The sequence below is a fragment of the Petaurus breviceps genome, unplaced genomic scaffold, assembly GCF_028583685.1.
Source record: "Petaurus breviceps papuanus isolate PSGF00001 unplaced genomic scaffold, PetGlider_PUasm1.0 184, whole genome shotgun sequence".
Taxonomy (NCBI): domain Eukaryota; kingdom Metazoa; phylum Chordata; class Mammalia; order Diprotodontia; family Petauridae; genus Petaurus; species Petaurus breviceps.
The window spans coordinates 2,634,123-2,656,337 of record NW_027185793.1 but is presented as its reverse complement, the minus strand read 5'-3'; the positions used below and the strand labels follow the sequence as shown (position 1 = coordinate 2,656,337).

General features: G+C 39.0%; 1 protein-coding gene across 2 annotated transcripts in view; it reads left to right on the top strand.

Annotated features, from left to right (window-relative positions):
• CDC42SE2 (CDC42 small effector 2) overlaps positions 1-22,215 on the top strand; it is a 173,464-nt gene that overhangs the window by 32,336 nt on the left and 118,913 nt on the right. The window contains exons 1-2 of one of the 2 annotated variants that reach the window (XM_069088089.1): positions 6,706-6,893; positions 17,130-17,355. The exons of the other annotated variant lie outside the window; for it this stretch is intronic. The gene's annotated coding sequence lies outside the window, so the exon portion shown is untranslated. Of the gene's footprint in view, positions 1-6,705; positions 6,894-17,129; positions 17,356-22,215 lie in introns of those variants that run through there. 2 annotated transcript variants of the gene reach the window in all.

Below are 22,215 nucleotides of genomic sequence, written 5' to 3'. Positions count from 1 at the left end.
TACACAAGACACAGTGGTAAATGACCATAGTAATTTAGTGTTTCGTAGACCCTAAGATTCAAGCTTTTGGGACAAGAACTGACTATTTGACAAAAACTCTTGGGGAAACTGGAAAACAGTGTGGCAGAAACTAGGTATGCACCAACATCTCACATACCAAATAATACGAAGATACGGTCAAAATGGGTACATGACTTAGAAACAAAGGGTGATACTGTAAGCAGATGAGGGGGGCACAGAATAGTTTACCTTCATATCTATGCAAGATAAAGAGAGCATTATGAAATGTAAAATGGATAATTTTGATTATGATAAATTTAAAAGGTTTTGCACAAATGAAATTAGTGCAACCAAAATTAGAAGGAAAGCAGAAAACCAGAGAAAAAATTTTATAGCAAGTATCTTTAATAAAGGCATTATTTCTCAAATATATAGAGAACTGAATAAAATTACTAAGAATACAAGTCATTCCCCAGCTGATAAATGGTCAAAGGCTATGAACAGGTAATTTTCAGGCAAAGAAATTAAAGTTATCTATAGCCATACTTTTTAAGTGCTCTAAATCACTGTTGATTAGAGAAATCAAATTAAAACAACTCTGAGGTACACCTCATACCTATCAGATTGGCTAATATGACTGAAAAGGAAAATGACAAATGTTGGAGAGGATATGGTTAAACTGGGACACTAATACACTGGAGTTATAAATTGATCCAACAATTCAGGAGGGCAATTTGGAACTTTGCCTAGGGTTATGAAACTGTGCATACCCTTTGATCTAGCAATACTACAACTAGATCAGTTTCCCCAAAGAGATCAAAAAAGGGGAGAGGAGGATGTCTTTTTTTTTTTCATTTTCCAAATGCTTTATTAACTTGTGATTTACATCATTCATTTCCACCAGATTTTAAGTTACAAATTTTCTTCCTGTTTTTCCCATACCCACCCCAAAATAGCAGTCCCACAGGATATCCCCTCCTCCAATCTGCTCTCTCCCATATCCCCTTCGACTTTTCCAGTAGGGCATGGTGGATATCTATGCCCCAGTGCCTGTATACCTTATTTCCTAATTACATCCAAAATAGTATTAATAATAGTATATATATATATATATATATACACACACACATTTGATTTTAAAACTTTCAATTCCAGATTCATTCCCTTCCTCCCTTGTCACCCACCCTTACTAGGAAGATATGCAGTTCAGTATAGGTTGTACATGTGTAGCTACTACAAAACATTAACATAGTAGATATGTTGTAAAAGACTGACTATATTTCCCTCCCTCCCATCCCACCTCCCACTTGTTCTATTCCCTACTTTGATCCTGTCCCTTTTCAAAAGTGGGTGCTTCCAACTTCCCTCCCCCACAGCCTGCCCTCCCTTCCATCATCCCCCCTCTCATCTCCTTCCCCCCTACTCTCCTGTAGGGTGAGATACCCTATTTAGTGTGTATTTCATTCTCTCCCCGAGCCAAATTCAATGAAAATAAGATTGACCCATTCCTTTTTACCTTCCTATTCTTCCCCTCCATTGTAACCATTTTCCCTTGCCTCTTCTAAATGAGAAAGTTTACCCCATTCTGTCTCTCTCCATCTCCTCTCATTATATTCCTCTCTCACCTCTTAATTTCCCCTTTTAAGTATCATCCTTTCCTATTAAATTGGTCCTGTGCACTCTATCTATGTATACCTGTAAACATATATACACACATTCACATATGTATTGATACGCCCACATACCCTCCAATTTACATATATATTCTCTTCAACTATTTTCACACTGAGAAAAGTTTCATCAGTCACAATTATCGTTTTTCCATGTAGGAATGTTAGTTCAACTTTGATAAGTTCCTTATGATTTCTTTTCCCTGTTTACAGTTTTTCTCTTGCTTCTTGTATCTGAATGTCGAATTTTCTATTCAACTCTGGTTTTTTCATCAGGAATGCTTGAAAGTCCTCTATTCCACTGAATGACCATATTTTCCCCTGAAACATGATACTCAGTTTTGCTAGGTAGGTGATTCTTGGTTTTAATCCCAGCTCCTTTGCCCTCTGGAATATCATATTCCAAGATCCCTCAGTGTAGAAGCTGCCAGATCCTGAGTTATCCTGATTTTGTTTCCACAATATTAAAATTGTTTCTTCCTGGCTGCTTGTAATATTCCCTCCTTGATCTGGGAATTCTGGAACCTGGCTATAATATTCCTAGGATTTTTCTTTTTGGGATCTTTTTCAGGAGGTGATTGGCAGATTCTTTCAACCTCTATTTTGCCCTCTTGTTCATCAGGGCAGTTTTCCCTGAGAATTTCTTGGAGGATGATTTCTAGGTTCTTTCTTTGATCATGGCCTTCAGGTAGTCCAATAATTTTAAAATTATCTCTTCTGGATCTATTTTCCAGGTCAATGGTTTTTTCAATGAGGTATTTCACATTGCCTTCTATTCTTTCATTTGTTTGGATCTGTTTAACAGCATCTTGATTTCTCATAAAGTCATTAGCTTCCATTTGCTCCAATCTAATTCTGAAGGAATGATTCTCTTCAGTGAGCTTTTGAGATTCTTTTTCCATCTGGCAAATTCGACTTTTTAAGGCATTCCTCTCCTCATTGCCTTTTTGAGCCTCTTTTGCCATTTGGGTTAGTCTATTTTCCAAGGTGTTATTTTCCTCAGTCAGGTTGTTGATTCTCATTTCATAATTTTTTTTGCATCGTTCTCATTTCTCTTCCCAATTTTTCCTCCACTTCTCTTATCTGCTTCTTAAGGTCCTCTATGGCCTGTAACCAGCTTGTATTTTCCTTTGAAGCTTTTGGTGCAGGAGTTCTGACTTCACTGTCTTCCTCCTGTTCCATGCTTTGCTCCTTTTTGTCCTCAAAATAGGAGTCTAATATTGGATTCTTCTGTTTGCTTTGCTTCCTTTGCCTGGTCATGTTGCCACTCAATTACTTGACTTTTGGGCGTTTTGCCACAGTAGGGCTCTGTTCGCACCAAAAGCTGGGGTTTTCTCAGCTGCTGCCCTCTGAAGCCTCCACATGCTCTGGTAAGCTGGTCACTCATCTCAGGACCTCCACCCTAGACCACAATCCAGATCCAAGCAGGTTAAAGCAAGAGCTTTAACCCTACACTCTGCAGGCCAGGAGCTGAAGCTGTCACGTGGCAGCGGCTGTGCCTCAGCCCTCAGCAGCTTCTCATCCTGGGGGCAAAAGCTGATGCACTCCCAACTACTGGCTCCCAAAGTCCACACTGCACTGACCTCTCACTTTGTCCTTAGCATCTCTGTGTTGATAATTCTGGAAACCACCACAGCTGCTGGTGATCTGGAGTCCCTCCAGGTGGCGGCTGGTCAGGGCCGCCCTGGGGCTAAAACCTTGGCCTGGAGCCAGGCTTGGCTCCCAGACCACTGGGTTGGCCACTTGCTGCTGGCCTGCTGGGTTGTCCTCAGCAGGAGGTTAGTTTCTCTGTGTCATTTTGTGGGTTCTATAGCTCCAAAGTTTGTTCAGAGTCCCCTTTTACATGGATTGGAGGTGGTGAGAGCTGGAGCTGAGTGGAGGTCCTGTTTCTCCTCTGAAATCTTGACTCCGCCCCCCCCCCCCTCCAGAGGAGGATATCTTTTACAAAAACCTTTATAGAAATTCTTTTTGTGCTGGCTAAGACTTGGAAATTGAGGAGATGTCCATCAATTGAGGAACGGCTGAACCAGTTGTGGTAAATGATTGTGATAGATTATTGCTATACCATAAGGGATGACAAAGATGATTTCAGAAAAACCTGTAAAGACTTATATGAACCGATATTAAGTGAACAGAACCAGGAGAACATTATACATAGTAACAGCAACATTACATGATGAATAATTGTGAACATCTTAGCTGTTCTCAGCAATTCTATGGTCCACGACAATTCCAAAGGGCTAATGATGAGTCATACTATTACCTCCAGAGAAAGAACTGATATTGTTTCAATATCAATTGAAGGGTGCTATTTTTCACTTTCTTTCATTCTTTTTTTTTAAATTCGCATCTTCTTGTAAAAATGACGAATATTGAAATAGTTTATTATTACATATGTATAACCTATATCTGATTACTTACCATCTAAGGGAGGAGTAAGTGGTGGGATGGAGGTATAGACAGAGGGAACTCAAAACATTTTTTTTTCTGTTAATAGTTTTTTTTTTTCAATTACATATAAAGATAGTTTTCAATATTCATTTTTGTTAAGATTTTGAATTCCAAATTTTTCTCTTTCCCCTCTCCCCAAAACAGCAGTTTGATACAGGTCACACATGTATAATCATGTTAACCATATTTCCACATTAGTTTTGTTGTGAAAGAAAAGTCAGAACAGAAGGGGAAAACTACGAGAAAGGAAAAACAAAAAAGAAAAAAAAAGGTGAAAATAGTATGCTTTGATCTTCATTCAGACTCCATAAATCTTTCTCTGGATGTGGATAGCTTTTTCCATCATGAGTCTTTTGGAATTGTCTTGGATCATTTTATTTCTGAGAAGAGCTAAATCTATTGTAGTTGATTAGTGAACAATGTTGCTTTTACTGTGTCCAATGTTCTCCTGGTTCTGCTCTCTTCATTCAGCATCAGTTCATTTAAGTCTTTCCAGGTTTTTCTGAAATCTCCCTGCTCATCATTTCTTATAGGACAAAAGTATTCCATTACATTCATATACCACAATTTGTTCATCCATTCCCACTTGATGGGTATCCCCTCAATTTCCAAGTCTTTGCTATCACAAAAAGTGCTGCTGTAAATATTTTTATACATGTGGATCCTTTTCCCTTTTTAATGATCTCTTTGGAAGGGTATTGTAGTAGTATTGTTGGATCAAAGAGTATGCACAGTTTCTTTAACCCTTGGGGCATAGTAAAACTCAAAACTTTAAAAAATATAAATATAAAAATTGTTGTAACATCCAATTGCAGACAAATATAATATATATATATTTTAAAAAGACTGCTGGTTGGTCTTCCCAGCCCCAATGTCTCCTCACTTAAATCTGTCCTCCATTCATTTATCAAAATGATCTTCCTAAAGGACAGGTCTGACTATGACATTTTCCTTTTCAATAAACTCTGTTACCTCCATATAAAATCCTGTTTGGCTTTTAAAGTCCTTCACAATTTGACCCCTTCCTACCTTTCCAGTCTTCTTAGACCTTACTCTCTTGCAAGTATCCTGTGATCCAATGGCATTGGAATCCTTGCTATTTCTTCCTCAAGACACTCCATCTCTCAACTCCATAAATTTTTTCTGGCTTTTCCCCAAGCCTGGAATTCTGTTCCTACTCACCTCCATCTCCTGGGTACCCTGGCTACCTTCAAGACCCTTTTGCAAGAAGCCTTCCTGTTCCCTTCTCTCGGAGATCTCCAATTTATCCTCTTTACATCATATCTTTCTCCTTCTCCCTAGGATGGTGAGCTCCTTGAGGGCAAGGGCTGTTTTTCCAAATTCCTTTGTTATCTCCAGCATTTTGCCCAGTTCCTGGATGATGGTTGGTACATTGTTGACTTAACAAGTATGCATGCATGTCCTCCATGAATGTAATCTTCTTTGGGAGGCAGAAATCGTTTCATGTTTGTATTTTAATCCCTTGCAACTCACAGAGCCTGGAACATGGTAGTCACTTTGCTTGTTGAATGACTGATCTCTGAAATGAGAGGGTTGAAGCATGCAACAAGTATAATGAAAGGTGCACAAGACTTGAAGTCAGTGGACTCAGGCACGACTGCCCTGGGACAGATAAGCAACTGGCAGCTTGATTCCTTTAATCTGATCAAATTTAATCTTAATATGTAACATTTAGAAAGGGAGGTGGTCAGGTTGCACTGCAGGCCCCCGGTCCGAAGTCTGACTGAGTTGCGGAAATCCTCCCACTCCACCCTGCAGCCCTGCTTCTTGCTCTCAGACTGAGCGCCAGAGGGCCTGCCTTTTCGGTTTCCACTCCCAGGAGTGGTCAGAAGTGTGGCGGCTGTTTGAAAGTGCAGCAGAAGCAGAAACTGAGGGCAGCCGCGAGGCGAGTGCATGCATGGCCGATGAGCTGCAGCCTAGGCTTGCGGCATGTAGGATGTCCTTTCTGGCCTTTGTCCCTCACAGGTATCCCACCTGGCCAGTGAACCCGGAGGCCAGGCCCGAAGCGTTAAGCGGGCAGCCCCAGCAGAGTCGGGGGCTCTTCTGCATTACTTCCCTCCAAGCCCTTACACCACAGCCTCTGAGTCGCCATCTTCACCTCTTTCCAAGTCGCCTCGTTAAAAGTCCCTTCCCCCTCCCCCTTTTACGAATTTCCCTTTTCCTATATACGCTCTTTGCTCACTTCCAGCCTTTTAGTAAACCTTCCTCATTGCAGGAAGGTAGAAGGAGGTGGGAGTGAGAACTAGGAGGTGAATTGCAGCCTCCCCGAGCCATCGCCGCACGCCCTGTAGGAGGCTGAGAAAGCAAAAGCTAGAAGCCGGCAGCTGCGCCCAGGAACTCGGCGTGCGCTCTAGCGGGGCGAGGGGGAGGGTGTAGGAGGTGACTGGCGGGGAGGGGGTCCAGTGTGTGTGCAGGGAGGGGGTTGGCTGCTCTCTCTCTCTCTCTCTCTCTCTCCCTCTCTCTCCCTCTCTCTCCCTCTCTCTCTCTCTCTCTCTCCCTCTCTCTCTGTCCCTCTCCCTCTCTCCCTCTCCCTCTCTCTCTCGCTCCCTCCCTCCCTCGCTCTCCCACCCCCCACCCCCCAGCCCTAGGGAGGGGACTGCGGAAGGGAGGAGACTAGGAAGGGGGTGGGGGGATCGAGCGAGGGGGCAGTGCTGAGAGCACCGGAGAAACAGCAGAGCCGAAGCAGCCGCTAACCGGGAGAGAAAGGGAAGAAAGGAGATCAGACAAAGGCGAACACCCGCTATAAAACCGGTGAGTGGATGGAGGAAGCACGGTGGCGGGGACCGGCGGAGGCCAGGGAGAGGGCAGGGGTCCCTGTCCTAGCGGCGCGCGGCTTGGTCTTGTCTACTCTCACATTTCCACCTCCACTTCTCTCAGTTTCACTCTTAGTTCTGCCCTCTCCACCCCCTCCCCCCTTTTTATGAGTTAGTTGGGAGAGGTCACTTCCCAGAAAGCCTAGCCTCTAGCCCTGGTTCCTGCTGCAGTAGCAGCCCGTCTCTGGGCTGCTTGCACATCCCCAGCTGCACGGAGACATAGCAACAGGGGGGACTGAAAGGGAGCTGAGCCGAGCTAGTTACCTCTTCCTCCTCCTCCACCCCCACCCCCCAAAAAGACAAAAACAGACAAACCACCACCAACAACGAAACCAAGTCTGAATGAGGATTCTTGGTATTGCTTCTCTGTGACTCCCTCACCTCTAACACCATGACGGTCCAGACCAGCGCTGCTAAGAGAGACGGAGTGAGAAGCTCCATTTTCATTTCTGGGCACATTTTTCTATTCATTTTAGAGGTTGATTCCTTTCCTCTGGCTCTCCGGCTTTTACTTTAAATGATTAATTTAAAAGGCTTTAACACTTCTATGCAGAACTAGAGATGATTCAAACCGATGTATGACATTGAATGAAAATTAAGACAAAAATTCTATTAACTTTTTAGACGTTTGAAAGTCAGCTTCACTCGCAATATAAGTATGGAATCGGAGACTAATCAGATTTCCCATTCCTGTAGGGTGTCTTGAACCCTGCAAACTGAAGTTGGCAGAAGGGCATCTGTTTTTAGATTTTATTTTGGGGGCAGAGATAATGGTGTCTTATATGGGAATTGGATGTTAGCTGAGAGGCAGAGGTTACCCCAGCCTTCCCCAGATATCCAGAACCATAATGGAATTAATATTTGAACGACTGGATTATTTATCATTGTTACTCAACAGGAGGCTTTTATTTCTCGTCCGAAGCGCAAATGGCTTGTTCCTTTTTTTCTCATCTGCAGTGTATAGGAAAACATTTTAAAATTACTCACGAGTTGCAGTGGGTGAAGGAAGTATTGTGACCCTGGACTGTCATTATTTTATAGCAGTTAAAAGTAAATATGTTTTGTAAAGGTGACTACACTGTTGGCAACTTTTTTATTTATTTTAGTTGGTTAGAAATGAGATCAGTACACTTTGTAAAGGAGCATAAACTCTAACAGGTTGTCTAATAAAAGTGCCTAGTGAGTTCAAGGACAAATGGATGTTTCTATAGGTATGTTTTGCTGGCATTGGGTGTGGTAGCTACTCTATAAGGTAGCCCTGATAGCTGAAAAGAAGCTAGAGTGCTGACTTCACATGTATGAAACATTCTGGATTATTTTTAGCTATTACATTAACAAGCATTTACATTGGGAAGTGTTAAGTGTGACTTGGAATTTATAAGCGAAACCCAAATGTTCAACATCAGACCTTTTATATATGAAGGCAAAGAGGCAAACCTAATCCTATCTGAATTAAAATGGAATGCATAACCACCCACCCCCTTCACCACCACCTTTCCCTCCACGCCCCCCCCCCACACCCACCACAAACACAGACACTGCCCTCTCTCCCTCCCACACCATGGACCTGGGAAGACTTGGTATTTAGTGTTGAATGTATGAATGTTTGGTGTTGCACCCTGCTTGAATGACAACCAAAATGCTGTCAAATAGATAGCAGCTTAATTGCTGGATTTTAAGATGTTAGATCCCTAGGTCAAGTCCCGGCAAGTCAACGAGCATTTAAATATATTCTTTATGTGGGGCATCCTGCTAAGGCTTGGTAATACAAAGAAAGGCAAAATAATAGTCCTTGCCCTTAAGGAGCTCGAATTCTAATAAGGGAGACAACCTGCAAAAACTGTTAAAGAACTAGATAAACACTACCAGGCAAAGTGGAGTTAATCTCCAAGGGAAAGGACTCTATTGAAAAAACCTGGGAAAAGCCTCTTGAAAAAGGTGGGATTTGAGCTGAGACTTGAAGGAAACCAGGGAAGACAGTAGGCAGAAGGTGAGAAGGGAGAACATTCTGAGCACAGGGGACAGCCAGTGAAAAATGCATGGAGTCCAGAGATGGGATGTCATGTGTGAGGAACTCACTGCGAGGAGGCCCTGCTGGATGTGTGGATGCAAGTCAAGTGCAACAGCATGGCTGGTGTTTCTTAAATAATTACTTCTTACCCCTGTCCAACTGAATGCATTTGAGACTAAAGAAAATATATTTATTTAATTTATAATCTTTGAAAGTGGGGAAATAACTGCCAATAAATATAAAACTTATTTTGCCCTGCAAACATCAGTAATATTAGAAATAAATTAATTTTCTTTATGAGGCAAAAGGTGAGGTGAGTTTATAAAAATCTTATCTTCATTAAGATTAAACTTTTTGTCTAAAATTAATGTTTTACGACAAAGCTATATACCACCTTTTTCTTTCGTTATATATGATTCACATATATCAAAACTCTTGGAGGTCTATCCTAAATGGGGAGAGATTCTAGACTTAGAATTGGTGAGAATAATATAGTGGTTTAAGGTTTCTGTGTTACCTTATTTGATCTTCACTACAACTCTGGGTGCTAGATGCTATTATTATCCCCATTTTACAGATGAGGAGACTGATGAGGTTGAGAGGTAGGTGACTGAGGCAGTATTGGAGTTCAGGTATTCTTGACTCCAAGTCCAGTACACTCTGTTCTGCATCACCTAGCTGCCTCTAAAAATTGGAGAGGAAACACACTTTGAGATCTTTTATTGCATTCCCCAGATTTGGCTAAGAAAACTGAGGCCCAAAGAATTTTCTGTGACTTTCCTAAGGTCACACAGCTAGGAGGTGGCAGAACTTGGGCTAGAGTCCAGTTCTCCTAATTTCCTCTGTGTGTGTTGTGTGTGTATTTCACATATATCATAAGGTCTTCGTGGTACGGACTACACACACACACACACACACACACACACACACATATATACACATATAGAGAAGTCATATAATGTTAGGGGAAAATGACTGGATTTGTAGTCAGAGGATATAGGTTCAAGTTCTGACTATACTAGTTACTACTTACACTATCTTGGGTAAGTAAGAATGGTGAAGAAAATAGGCATAGCATCTACTATGTGCCTGGAACTATGCTAAGCACTTTTACAAATATTATCTCATTTGATCATTTAACTTCCTTAGACCTCAGTTTCTTCATCTGTAAAATGGGGATAATAACAGCATCTCCCACACAGGGTTATAGTGAGGATCAAATAAGATTGTATTTTTCCCCCCAATTCTAAGTCTACAATCTCTCTTGTCTTTGGTAAGCATCAGGAGTTTTAACATATGTGAGCCATATATCCCTTCCAGCACAAACTTTACATACAGCCCCTTCCCTGGGCACTTCCAGCTCCAAGTTTGTGATGCTTCTGTGTCTAAATCCTATGATCTTAAAATTGTAGGTGTATGTTACACTTAAAAGTGTACTTGAATATGTGAAAAGTTACATGGGATGGGGAGGGGGGCTCTTAAGCATATACAGATGTATTTTGATGTTTTGTTGTTTTTTTGGGTTGTTTTTTTAGTCCTGACCTGTGATTTTGTCTATAGGGAGCGCTGGTAGGGGAACTTTTTTCACTCTTGCAGATAAGTAACTACTCCATAATTGAAATCTTAGAGAGTTGCTTGGGAAACTGAGTGTTTAAGTGATGTGCCCAGTTGAATGTGTCAGAGGCAGTATATGAACCAGGCCTTTCTGACTCAAAGACTGGGTCCACCTCATCCCACTACCCCTCACTTTAATATTTCTATATGTCAATTTAAAGATTTTTGTTTATATTTTATAATGAGGAAGAGGGAAAATGGTAGTATTCTTAATTTTCCCTTGAGAAAAAAGTGAGAAGCTATTTAATACATTTATTTAAGAGCTTCTTGCTTTTGACCTTGTTTCTGATTTTGCAAAAACAGTAGCATTTTCTATTTACAAAAATTCTTCCAAGAGAAACAGTGGATTCCTTTGCTCTATTTGCCCAATCTGCCTACTACAAATTAATTTTGAATGGTGCTGAAAATGTTAGGGTCATTAGGGATAATTTGCTACCCATATCCAGACTTTGTTGCCAGTATTATAAGTCCCTACTGTAAGAGTGGTTTAAAATAAGTATGGAAGAGATTTATGTTATTGCATTGGTTAATCCTTGACAAAAGACTATGTTGTCTATTTTATTGTGCTATGTTATCTAAATTATCCATTTATTAGCTGGTATTTTTTTAGGAACCTGATGATGTCCTATCATTTCTATACCTCTGCCATTTCAATCATCTTTTTTAGAAGGTCAGATTATTATGACATTGCTGTTTATAAAATGTCCTAAAAATTAGTAATATTATTCTACATATGAGATTTTTATGAAGATATACTCTTCATACTTAATTTCTTAAAAAGCACTGCATTTCATACATTGTTAAGAATATTTTTGGGGTGGCTAGGTGGTGCAGTGAGTAAAGCACCGGCCCCGGAATCAGGAGGACCCAAGTTGGGTTCCGGCCTCAGACACTTAATACCCACACACAAAAAAAACTAGCTGTGTAACCTTGAGCAAGTTACTTAAGCCCAATTGCCCTCCAAAAGGCAAAAAAAAAGAAATATTTTAACAGAACTTGCAAGTGACAGGATTCTTTACTGATATTGTGCATCCATACTTTTTGTCAAAGAACACAAAAATCCACACAAAATCCTTAAGTCTGAATCTGCCATAGCTTTGTAACTCTGGGCAAACCATTTAATGTCTTTGTGCCTCAGTTTCCTCATCTGTAAAATGAGGAAGTTAGATTTCAGGAAGGTCATTTCCTATTTTAGGATCTTCTGATCTTTGATTGGTCATAGGATCAGTAGGATTATAGGATCATAGATCTGAAACTGGATGGGATCTTAGTGGTCATTTAGCCAAACTTCCTCACCTTGATAAAGGCTGATAAAGATGCAATGGCTTACCTAAACTCAATAGTAAACTGAAGAGTTGGGATTCAGCCTCAGGTCCCACGATTCCAAGTGTACCATCCTTCCCACAGCAGCACATCTCCAGTCAGTTTGGTCATATTTTGTTGAGAACTCAGAAACTCAGGGCACACATAAGTGTTTATTTCATAGATCCTTCTTGGTAGCATAGCCATGGTGGTGATGATGATCACTGGCATGGTGCAAAGAGTGCTGGAGTGGAAACTGGTGAAGAGAGATCCTAAGGACTTGTCTGCCTGCATTCTCTTCCCACTCCCACTCTTTACCTCCAGCCATTTCCAGTGAAGAGACATGGAGCTAAATCATAGAGGTTAAAGGCTAAATCCAGAGCCTCTTCATGAAAGAAGTACTTTAAGCAAAGGATTTCAGGTGGCTCACGAAAAATGTAAAGGATGTTGTGCAGGTTGTACCGGCCTGCTTTAAAGCAGTCAAAAAGAAAGGGTTCAAATATCAAAGAACCACAGCTAGAACAGCATAAAATTAAGCTGCAAGTCTTTATAGGAGAGAAAATCTTGTGAGACTATATTTTAAAAGACACAAGATAAAGGTTTACAACCAAGAATAATTTATCCTGCAAAAAATGAATATAATCCTATGGGGAACTCCTAAAGTCATTGTCTATAGCTGGAAGGGACCTTAGAGGCCACTATGTCTAATCACTTCATTTTGTAGTTGAAGAAACTGAGACCAAGAGAAATTTAAAGTGACATGTTCAAAGTCATATACATAGTCATTGGCAGAGCCAGGATTAGATCCCAGGTCCTTTAAATGCAGAACCCTTGGCACTGTGCTGTGTTAATACCTAAAGAAGTTATCCACATAAAAATTGACCTTTAATAGAATAGAGGACTTTCAAACATTACTGCTCAAAACACAGAAACTTTGAAATTTGAGTATAGAAGTTATAGCTAGAAAGCAAAATTCATAGGAGCCATTAGAAAAGGCTAAATGGTAAGTGATTCTATTCTAATGGAGTTGAGGAGAGAGACAAGTATCCCTTCAGAATCTCATTTTCTACAAAGGAATTAAGTAGCTTACTAAAATAGGAACTAGATGTGATTTAGTTTTATTTTATTGGCTTTCAGAGAGGAAAGAAAAAAGGAGGGGAAAATGGAAATACTAGAGGAGAGGTGAGAAGGAAAGAAGGGGAACTTATTATTTCATATATTGAAATGTACAAGAAGAGAATATAAACATGGAAGAAGGTACCACCATCCTTCCAGTCTTCCAATTTCATGTCCTTAACATTACCCTAGACTCTTTACTCTCCCTCATCCCACATAGCCACACAGTTGTAAATCTTGTAGATTCTAATTTCAAAACATCTCTCCTATCTGACCCTTCCTCTCTTCTCAAACAGTTACCACTTTAGTGTAGGCCTTAGATTGTTGAAAACATCTTCTAATTGGTCTCACCACTTCATATTTCTCTCTGGCCAGCTGTATTTTACACCGTCCACACAAAGATAAGCTCCTGAAGTACAGATCTGACCATGTGGTCCCCCTACTCAGTCAACTCCAGTAACTCCCTATTACTTATAGCATCAAATATAAAATCCTTTGTTTAGATTTGAAAACCTTTCACCAATCAGTACCCAAACTATTTTCCACCCCTTATCAAACCTTCCCCTCTCCCTCTGTCCCTTCCCCCATGATATAGCCCAAATGGCCTCCAGTCAGTTCCTTACAATCCTACATCCCCTTCTCTTTTCACCTCTCCCCTTGCTTGCATCTTGCTTTTTTTTCAAAATGCACCATATTTTTCATGAAACCTTTTTTGATCCTTTAACTAATAGTATTCTCTCTCCCAAACTATTTTTCTAGGTAAATACTTCATATTTATTTACTTTATTAGTATTTTTCAATGTATACTTACATACTTGTTGTTCTTGCCCATTAGAATTTTAGGGCCACGTGAATGAGTATGTTTTCATTCTTTATATTTATATCCCCAGTTTCTAGCATAGTTCCTAGTACATAGTAGGGGCTTAATAAATTCTTGTTGATTGAATGATTCAATCATAATTGCAAATATTATGTATTTACCCATAAAATGGAAGAAGATAGAAAAATGGATTAGAAAGTAGACTCTAACCATGTGTTGTTTACTTAAAACCCACATTCATACTGTTAAAAATGAGATGAAGGTGAATTTATTCTGCTTCAGGCAAACTTTAAAAAGTAGGGGTAATTTTTATGATCTTAGGCAGGATAACAGTAAATGTAGATAAAGAGATAAGTAGAGAAATTATTATATTTGCAGACATCATAAGTAATGAAATAGTATCATTAAATATATTTATGTGAACGAGAAGAGAATCTAAATATTTAAAGGAAAAATTATTTAAAATTATAGGGAGAAATAACAAATTTATTTTTTTTTTTAAAGCAATCGGGGTTAAGTAAGTTGCTCAAGGTTACACAGCCAGTGTGTGGGTGCCAAGTATCTGAGGCCGGAATCAATCCCAGGTCTCCTGACTCTGGGGCCTGCACTCTTACTCACTGCTACCTGGCTGCCCCAACAAATTTCTAATAGTTGGGGACTTCAATGTATCCTTTTTAGACCTAGGCAAATCTAATGAAAAATAGACAAGAAAGAAGGTAAGTTCCTGAAGTTAGATATAATAAATCTTTGGCCGTTACCAAGTGGGAATTAAAATGATATATATATTGCTTAGCTATGCATGGCACCTCTAAAAAGTTCCTCTGTTGTGAGGTATGGCCTAATTAACATATGCTGAAAAGCAGAAATGTGAAAACATCCTTTACTGACCATAACATAATAAAAACATAATAAAGCAGCTTTGTGGCATAGTGCATTGGGTCCTAGTCTGTTACATTTTTGTCCCACTTTCTAGTTGGATGGTCCTTGGTGAGTCATTTAACCTCTTTCAGCTTTACTTTTCTTCAAAATGAGGGGGTTGGACTCAGTAGTCTTTAAGTTCCCTTCTAGCTCTAAATTTATGATAATCAATAATAGACCTATGAAAAAATAGTCATACTTAGAGACTAAATTAGTCTAAAATTTTTATTTTAGATTTCATCTTATTAATAAATTTATTAATAAAATGTTTTCTTTTAAAGTTATTTACTCCAGAATTAATAGGTCAAAGATAAAATCATAAAGAAAGATAATTTAATAAAAGAAAATTATGAGATAACATATTAATAATAATTAGTATTTATGCAGTTCTTTATTAAGGTTTGCAAAATACTTTAATTATATTAACTCCACAGATTCTCACAATCATCCTGTGAGTTAAGCCCTGTTATAATCCCCATTTTACAAATAAGGAAATGGGGACAGAGAGGTTAGTGACTTGCTTAGTGTCACAAGCAAGTGTGACAAATTCATATCTGAAGCAGTATTTGAATTCAGGTTGTTCTCACTCCAAATCTTGTGTTATAAACATTGTTCACCTAGCTTCCTTTTAAAAACTTTTTTGGATTCAGCCAAAGCCATTCGTAGGGGAAATTTTTAGTCAACAAAAAAGTTCTAGCCAACTTTCTTTTTAAAAAAAGAAGGCAAGCAATATGATATCAATTATACATATGAAATCATGCAAAACATAATTTCTTATTAGCTATATTGCAAAAATAATACTAAAACACAGCAAGAAGAATTTGCAGTCAGTTCATCAGTTCTCTCTCTCTGGAGGTGCATGGCATTTTTCATCATGAGTCCTTCGGAATTGTCTTGGTTCATTGTCTTGATTAGAGTAGATAAATCTTTCACATCACTGGGTGCTGACTTGAAAGGCAAACTTGCTAAAGTTGCTAAGCCAATGAACAACTAAAAGCCATTGGGTTTTAGTAGCATGTTCCTTATGATGGATAAGGAAAACTAGTATGGAACACATTAATTTGCTTGAATTTAAACCAAAGCACAATTGAAACAGCACTGGGTTATAGGTGATGAGGCTGGTTTAAAACCCTGGCCCTGCCACTTATTACTCATGTGAACTTAGGCCTCAGTTTCTACATTTGCAGGAAGAAATTGGACTAGTTGGCCCCTAAGGTCCTTCTCCCTCAGTTTGGGATCAAACCAAAATGCCAATTTATATTTAAAAAACTGAATACTGAACTGCATTAAAGTGTTTTCAATACAAATCCCTTGCTTTTTGGGGTTTAGCAGGAATGAACCTAAGCTATATTTGTTTTTTAAATTATCTATTTCTGGCCCAACTTGATATAGAAAATTTCTCCCCATCCCTCTCCTTCTATCTTCAAAGCTTCAAGAGTACCAGAGAACTACCTCTCCAAATCTGGTGAAACCAGATCAAAAAGTCACATCTAATACCCTCTCCCAAAATAATAATAGGTCTACCAGTTTGGATATCATGGGGTAGAAATGTTATAGGATAAATTTTTCTTTTATATGAAATGTAGCTACCTAAGGCCAGAACTATTGGATATTAACTCAGTGTATAAACATCATTGGGATTTATATTATATAGTATTTGGGGAATTAAAGTTTCCTAACTTCTTTGAAAACATAGCTCAAGTTTAGTTTCTTACCCTTTCCAATTGTTAGTGAGTGCCCTATCTATCTTTGGTACCCCTGCTTTGTATTGGTTTTGTATATATGATACCTTCACTTTTCACCCCTGTAAAATTCTAGTCCCTTGAAAATTGGTTTTGTCTCACTTTTCTTTTTTTATTCTTAGCACTTAGTTCTGTGTTTGTCACGTCTGAAATGACTGAATAACAGACAACAACTATGTTGTGTTTGGGACAGCTAGGTGGTGGTGCAGTAGAGTGCTGGTCCTTGAGTCAGTAAAACTCTTCCTGAGTTCAAATTTGGCTTTAGATACTGTGACCCTAGGCAACTCACTTATCCCTGTTTGCCTCAATTTCCTGATGTATAAAATGAGCTAGAGAAGGAATGGCAAGCCATTCTAGTCTCTTTGCCAAGAAAACCCCAAAAGGTGTCACAAAGAGTCAGATATAACTGAAAAAATAATCAAACAACAATGGGCATATAATAAAAAACTTGATGATTGAAAACAGGATAGAATTGAATAGAATTGATTTTGAGATAATTGTCTATTAATTGGTCTTCTCATCTTAAATTCCTTCTCTGCTTCAGTATACCTCCTACAAATGCCTTCTCCTAAAGCACAGTTTGTCCATGTCATGCCCCATGGTGCAGTGCTTTTTCAACCATACCATTTTGCCTTTTTTCTATACCCATAGGGGAAAAACTATAAAACTATGTTCTGTTGCACAATGGGCCAGAAAGGAGAGAAACCTTAGTTGGAAGAAGCAAGGGGAGAAATCTCTAGGACCAATGGAAGAATAGAAAAGAGGTGTGAGGAGTCACCTGGGACTGACAAGTGTTGCCTGGGGGTTATATCAGCAAAAGTTCCTGTTCAACACAAGTGGCAAAGATCCACCTCCACTGACAACTGGTGGGGAAAAGGTGAGATGTGTTCTTGGCTTTGCATTTTGGAACTCTGGTGGAGTTTCCCCATTATGATTCAGAGTAATTGGGCTCTGTGGTAGTACAGAGTATGTTAATACTTAAGGTGTGGATAGTCTGGGTAGTTTGGTTCAATATTTCAGCTACAGTTTTTGGACTACTAGAGAGAATAACTACCATTTCTTTTTCTATGTATATATAGAGAAAATCCTTTCTGATTTAGAAGCAGTTGATTTAAAAATGTACTTTTAAGACTTAGAGACTGTTTATTGGCATGTTTTTTTTTTACTTTTAAATTTAGAAGCCCTTGGGTATATATAAAGTTGTTTAAATTTTTTTCTTGTTAAATGTTTTATTGATGTTTTCTTTTTTTTCACCATTCTCATTTCCCTATGACATCTTCCACTTTATGCCTCAATATTACTCTCTTATAGAAGAAAAGCATAGTCAAGCAAAACATTGCAGCATCTGAAAATTCATGCCCCATCTGTAGCTTACTGCCCAGAGAATGGAGGCACAATTACCATTAGTCTTCTGAAGGCATTGCATGAGTAATACTAATGAAGTCTATGAAGGTATTTTAAAATGTTAAATGTTTAAACATTTTAATGTGTTTAGAACATTATTTTAAAGAAATTAAATTATTTACATATAGAAATTCTCTGGAGATTTTAATTTCAGTTGTTGAGATATTGCATTTAAATCCAAGATACCTAAGGTGTTTAGTGTTGAAATAGAGACCAAGATAAGTGTCAATAAAAATCATTTCCTGAAATGGCTTCATTTCCTGTTGGTTGATAGACATACTTTTTAACTAAGTAGTTGACTTTTAAGTACACTAGAATATATTAAATGAATCTGCTCTTTTTAAATTTTTTATTGTTTCATTCCTTCCAAAGAGTATGAATTTCTTTTTTATATTATAGAGATAGGGCATAGATAGACCATTAAGTTCATTGGTATAGGGAGCTCATGGTGAAGAACTTAATTTACCATTGTAAGCTGGTGGTCTTCTTTGTAACTTAACTTAGAAGAGAGCTGTAAAGCATTGAGAGGCTAAGTGACTTGTCCAAGGTCCCATAAACAAGATGTGTCTAGGCAAGATTTGAATCGAGGTCTTATCTTTGAGGCTATTAGACCATTCCTACCTTTGATTTCCTTCTATAGGTAGCTTTATTTTTTTTAATTCCGTGTGTGTGTGTGTGTGTGTGTGTGTGTGTGTGTGTGTTTGTATCTAGGACTGTTTCCTTTTTCTTTGTTCACTTTCAGGTATGGCCTAGCAGTGATACAACTGGGTCAGTGCTAGTACTCTTTAGTAATTTTTTATGTGTTATTTGAAGTTACTTTCCAGAATGATTGCATACAGTCACAAGTCCACCAACAATAAATACATGAAGGTGCTTATTTTCCCACATTCCCCGCCAGCAGTTATTATTTTCGTCTGTTGTCAACTTTGCCACTCTGATGAGTATAAGATGAAATCTCAGAATTGTTTAATTTGTATTCCTCTAAGTCGTAGTGATTTGAAGCATTTTTTCATATAGCTATAGATACTCTGACAATTCTTTTTTTTTTTTTAAAGCAATTGGGGTTCAGTAACTTACTCAAGGTTACACGGCCAGTTATTTCTGGGTGTGGTGTTAAGTATCTGAGCCCGGATTCAATCCCAGGTCATCCCGACTCTGGGGTCAGTGCTCTTACTCACTGCGCCACCCGGCTGCCCCTAAGCAATTGGGGTTAAGTAACTTGCTCAAAGTTACATGGCCAGGTGTTTCTGGGTGGGTGCTAAGTGTCTGAGCCCAGATTCGATCCCAGGTCATCCCTACTCTGGGGCTGGTGCTCTTAATTGCTGTGCTACCTGGCTGCCCCTACTCAGACAATTCTTACCTAAACAATTGCGTGTTTATGTCCTGAGACTATTTGTCAATGGAGGAAATTACTCCTATTCTTTTTTTTTTTTAAAGCAATTGGGGTTAAGTAACTTGCTCAAGGTTACATGGCCAGTTATTTCTGGGTGTGGTACTAAGTATCTGAGCCCAGATTCGATCCCCAGGTCATCCTGACACTGGAGCTGGTGCTCTTACTCACTGAGCCACCTGGCCGCCCCTGACTCCTATTCTTATAAATTTGAATGAGTTCCTTATGTATTTTGGAAATGAGACCTTTATTAGAGACACTTGATGCAAATAGTGTTATCAGTTAATTTTTCCCCCTTTTAATCTTAGCTTTATTGGATTTATTTCTATAAAACTTTTCCAATTTTATGGATTCAAAATTAATATAGTTTATCTTCTGTGATCCTCACTACACCTTGTTTAAACTTTTATCCAGTCCATAAATCTGATAAGCAATTTTTACCCCTAACATCTCATTTTTGAGACTACTTTTGTGTAAGTTGGAATTGAGGTCTGTGTTTATCTTATGTGTTTATCTATGTAACTTGATGCATTTGCTTCCTTATGTTGTAACTGTCTGTCTTGCTGATTGGATCTCTCTTAATCATTGTTAAGCCCTCTTTACTTTTATTGGCTTGTTAATATACAAAAAGATTTTTGTTAGTTTACTGGTGAGATGGAAAACAAAATTTCATTGAAAAAAAAAGTATTAAAACTGTCTAATATTGAAACAGAGAAAGATCAGTGTCAAAAAGAATCCTTTCCTGAAATGACCTCACATTTAAGGTTATGATTGTTAAGTTTGTGTTCTCTTTGATTTGTTTCTTTTGTATTTATTTTAATTTCTCTACTAAGTCAGCATTTTTTCCTTGTGATTGCTTTTATATTGCTCTACTACTGTTTCTTTCCCACAGGCTTTCCTACTCCCCCACCTTATTCTCTTTAAAATTATCTGCCCCATTTCATGTTCTTTGAATTTACTAAAATTATTAATTTCTAATTGAAAAAAATTAATTCCTTCTTTTGGTTCTTTACTCACTCAGTTAATAAGTAGTTCAAAAATCTTACTTTCTTCTCTCCCCTCTCTTATAAGTAACATTCATTTTGTCACATACTTTTCTAAGTTTTTATTTGTCTTGTTCCCATTATTTCTCTACATGAACTTTCTATGTTCCTCTTTATTCTTTCTGTCTCATGAGTATAGAACTTCTGAAATACCATATTCACATTTAGAAATATAAATTCATGAAGGAAGCAGCATTGTGTCCTGTTAGTCACACTGACTCCCAAGTCATAAGACCAAAGCCAATATCCTGCCCTTTTCACTGCTTGTAATGTAATGCCAAGGAAAGGCAACTTCCCAAGGTTCAGAATACCAGCATAGGTGCTCTCCATTTCATTCAGTGACCAACCAAGAACAGAGAAGATCAAAACATGACATCATTCCAAATACAGCATTTACTAAACGTGATTAAATAATCTCCAAGGACTACCCCACCCCAGGACCTTCCAATCATTCAATCAATTACAAAGTCTCTGTTCTAAATACTTCTCCACCCCTAGGCTATACCTTAATTTAATCCACCACAAAGTCCCTCTTCTCAAATGGAGATTAGTTTCCAAACATAAAGTCAAAAGTTCCCTACCCCTGGATCACAATTGAATCTACCCCAGAGTTACATCAAGTTTAAACACAGCACTTAATACCCAAATGGAGGTCTTTTCTTCATCTTGACCCGAGGCAAGTTCTCAGCAATCTTAGTTCCTGGGGAGACAAGGCTTAGCAAAGCCACAAGATACATTGCCAGTCCCTTCATGAATTTATCCTCTGTCTGTAGAACAGTCCTAGAACCCCTGAACACATTAGCAAAGCCCTCTCCCAGGATTTCTGTAAACATACAACAAGAAAATCCTTCTTCAGGGCTTCTGAACCAACAGAAAGGCTCCCAGACCCCTGCAACAACAGCACTGTCCCTCACCAGTGGACAGTATTCACTCTGTCTGCAGGACAGTCTCCAGACCCCTACAACAACAGTACTGTCCCTCATCAGTGGACAGTATTCACTCTGTCTGCAGGACAGTTGCAGGCCTTCTTAGCGAACAGCCAGGTTCCAGGACTTCTTCAACAAAAGGACAGTCTTTCACCAGTGGACAAATCTGGCAAAATAACATCAAAACAGACAGACAAAGTACCAGCAAAACAGCCATGTCTCCTCAGTCCTTGGCAGCTCAGGGGGCAGGTCTCAAAAGTCCAGGGCAATTCAAAGTGGCCACCAGCAATTCTCTTAGTCTCTCTCTCTCCACGAGGTGCTGCTTCCAAAAAAGATCTTCTGCCTCTCTCTTATCTCTCCAAATCTACGTCACCAGCTCCTCCCAGTTCAGGACTTTCTTTTCACATCAACAAGTCCATCCCACAGGTGGGATTAACAAGCTCTGGGTTTTAACACAATCAATTTGAAAACCAAGCCAATACAGGGGAATCTTTATGTTCCATTACTATCACACTGCTGAAGCCAGGTTATCCTATCTCTGATTCTCTGTGTCCCCTATTACTCTATAGCAGGGATAGGGAACCTGTGGCCTTGAGGCCACATGTGACACTCTAAGCCCTCAAGTGCGGCTCTGACTGAAGTTTGGATTCAGCCCAAGGCCACACTTGAGGACTTAGAGGACCACATGTGGCCTCAAGGTTGCAGGTTCCCTGCTTCTGTTCTAGGTGTTGGCTACTCTCACCTGAAATGGAGTATAGCTACAGAAAATATGTGCCTTTCTCTGACAAGATGGTCTCCAAGCGGCAAATTCTCACCAGATGAAATCCATTAAAAGGTCTTGTTATCTTTCCATGTACTTATATCTCTTCTTTCATGGTTATGATCCCCCTCCATCTCAGATTCTCTGCACCATTGCTTTTATCCTATTCTTTCACAGTCCCTTCTACTGCTGAGAAACTAAAGAAATTATCTGT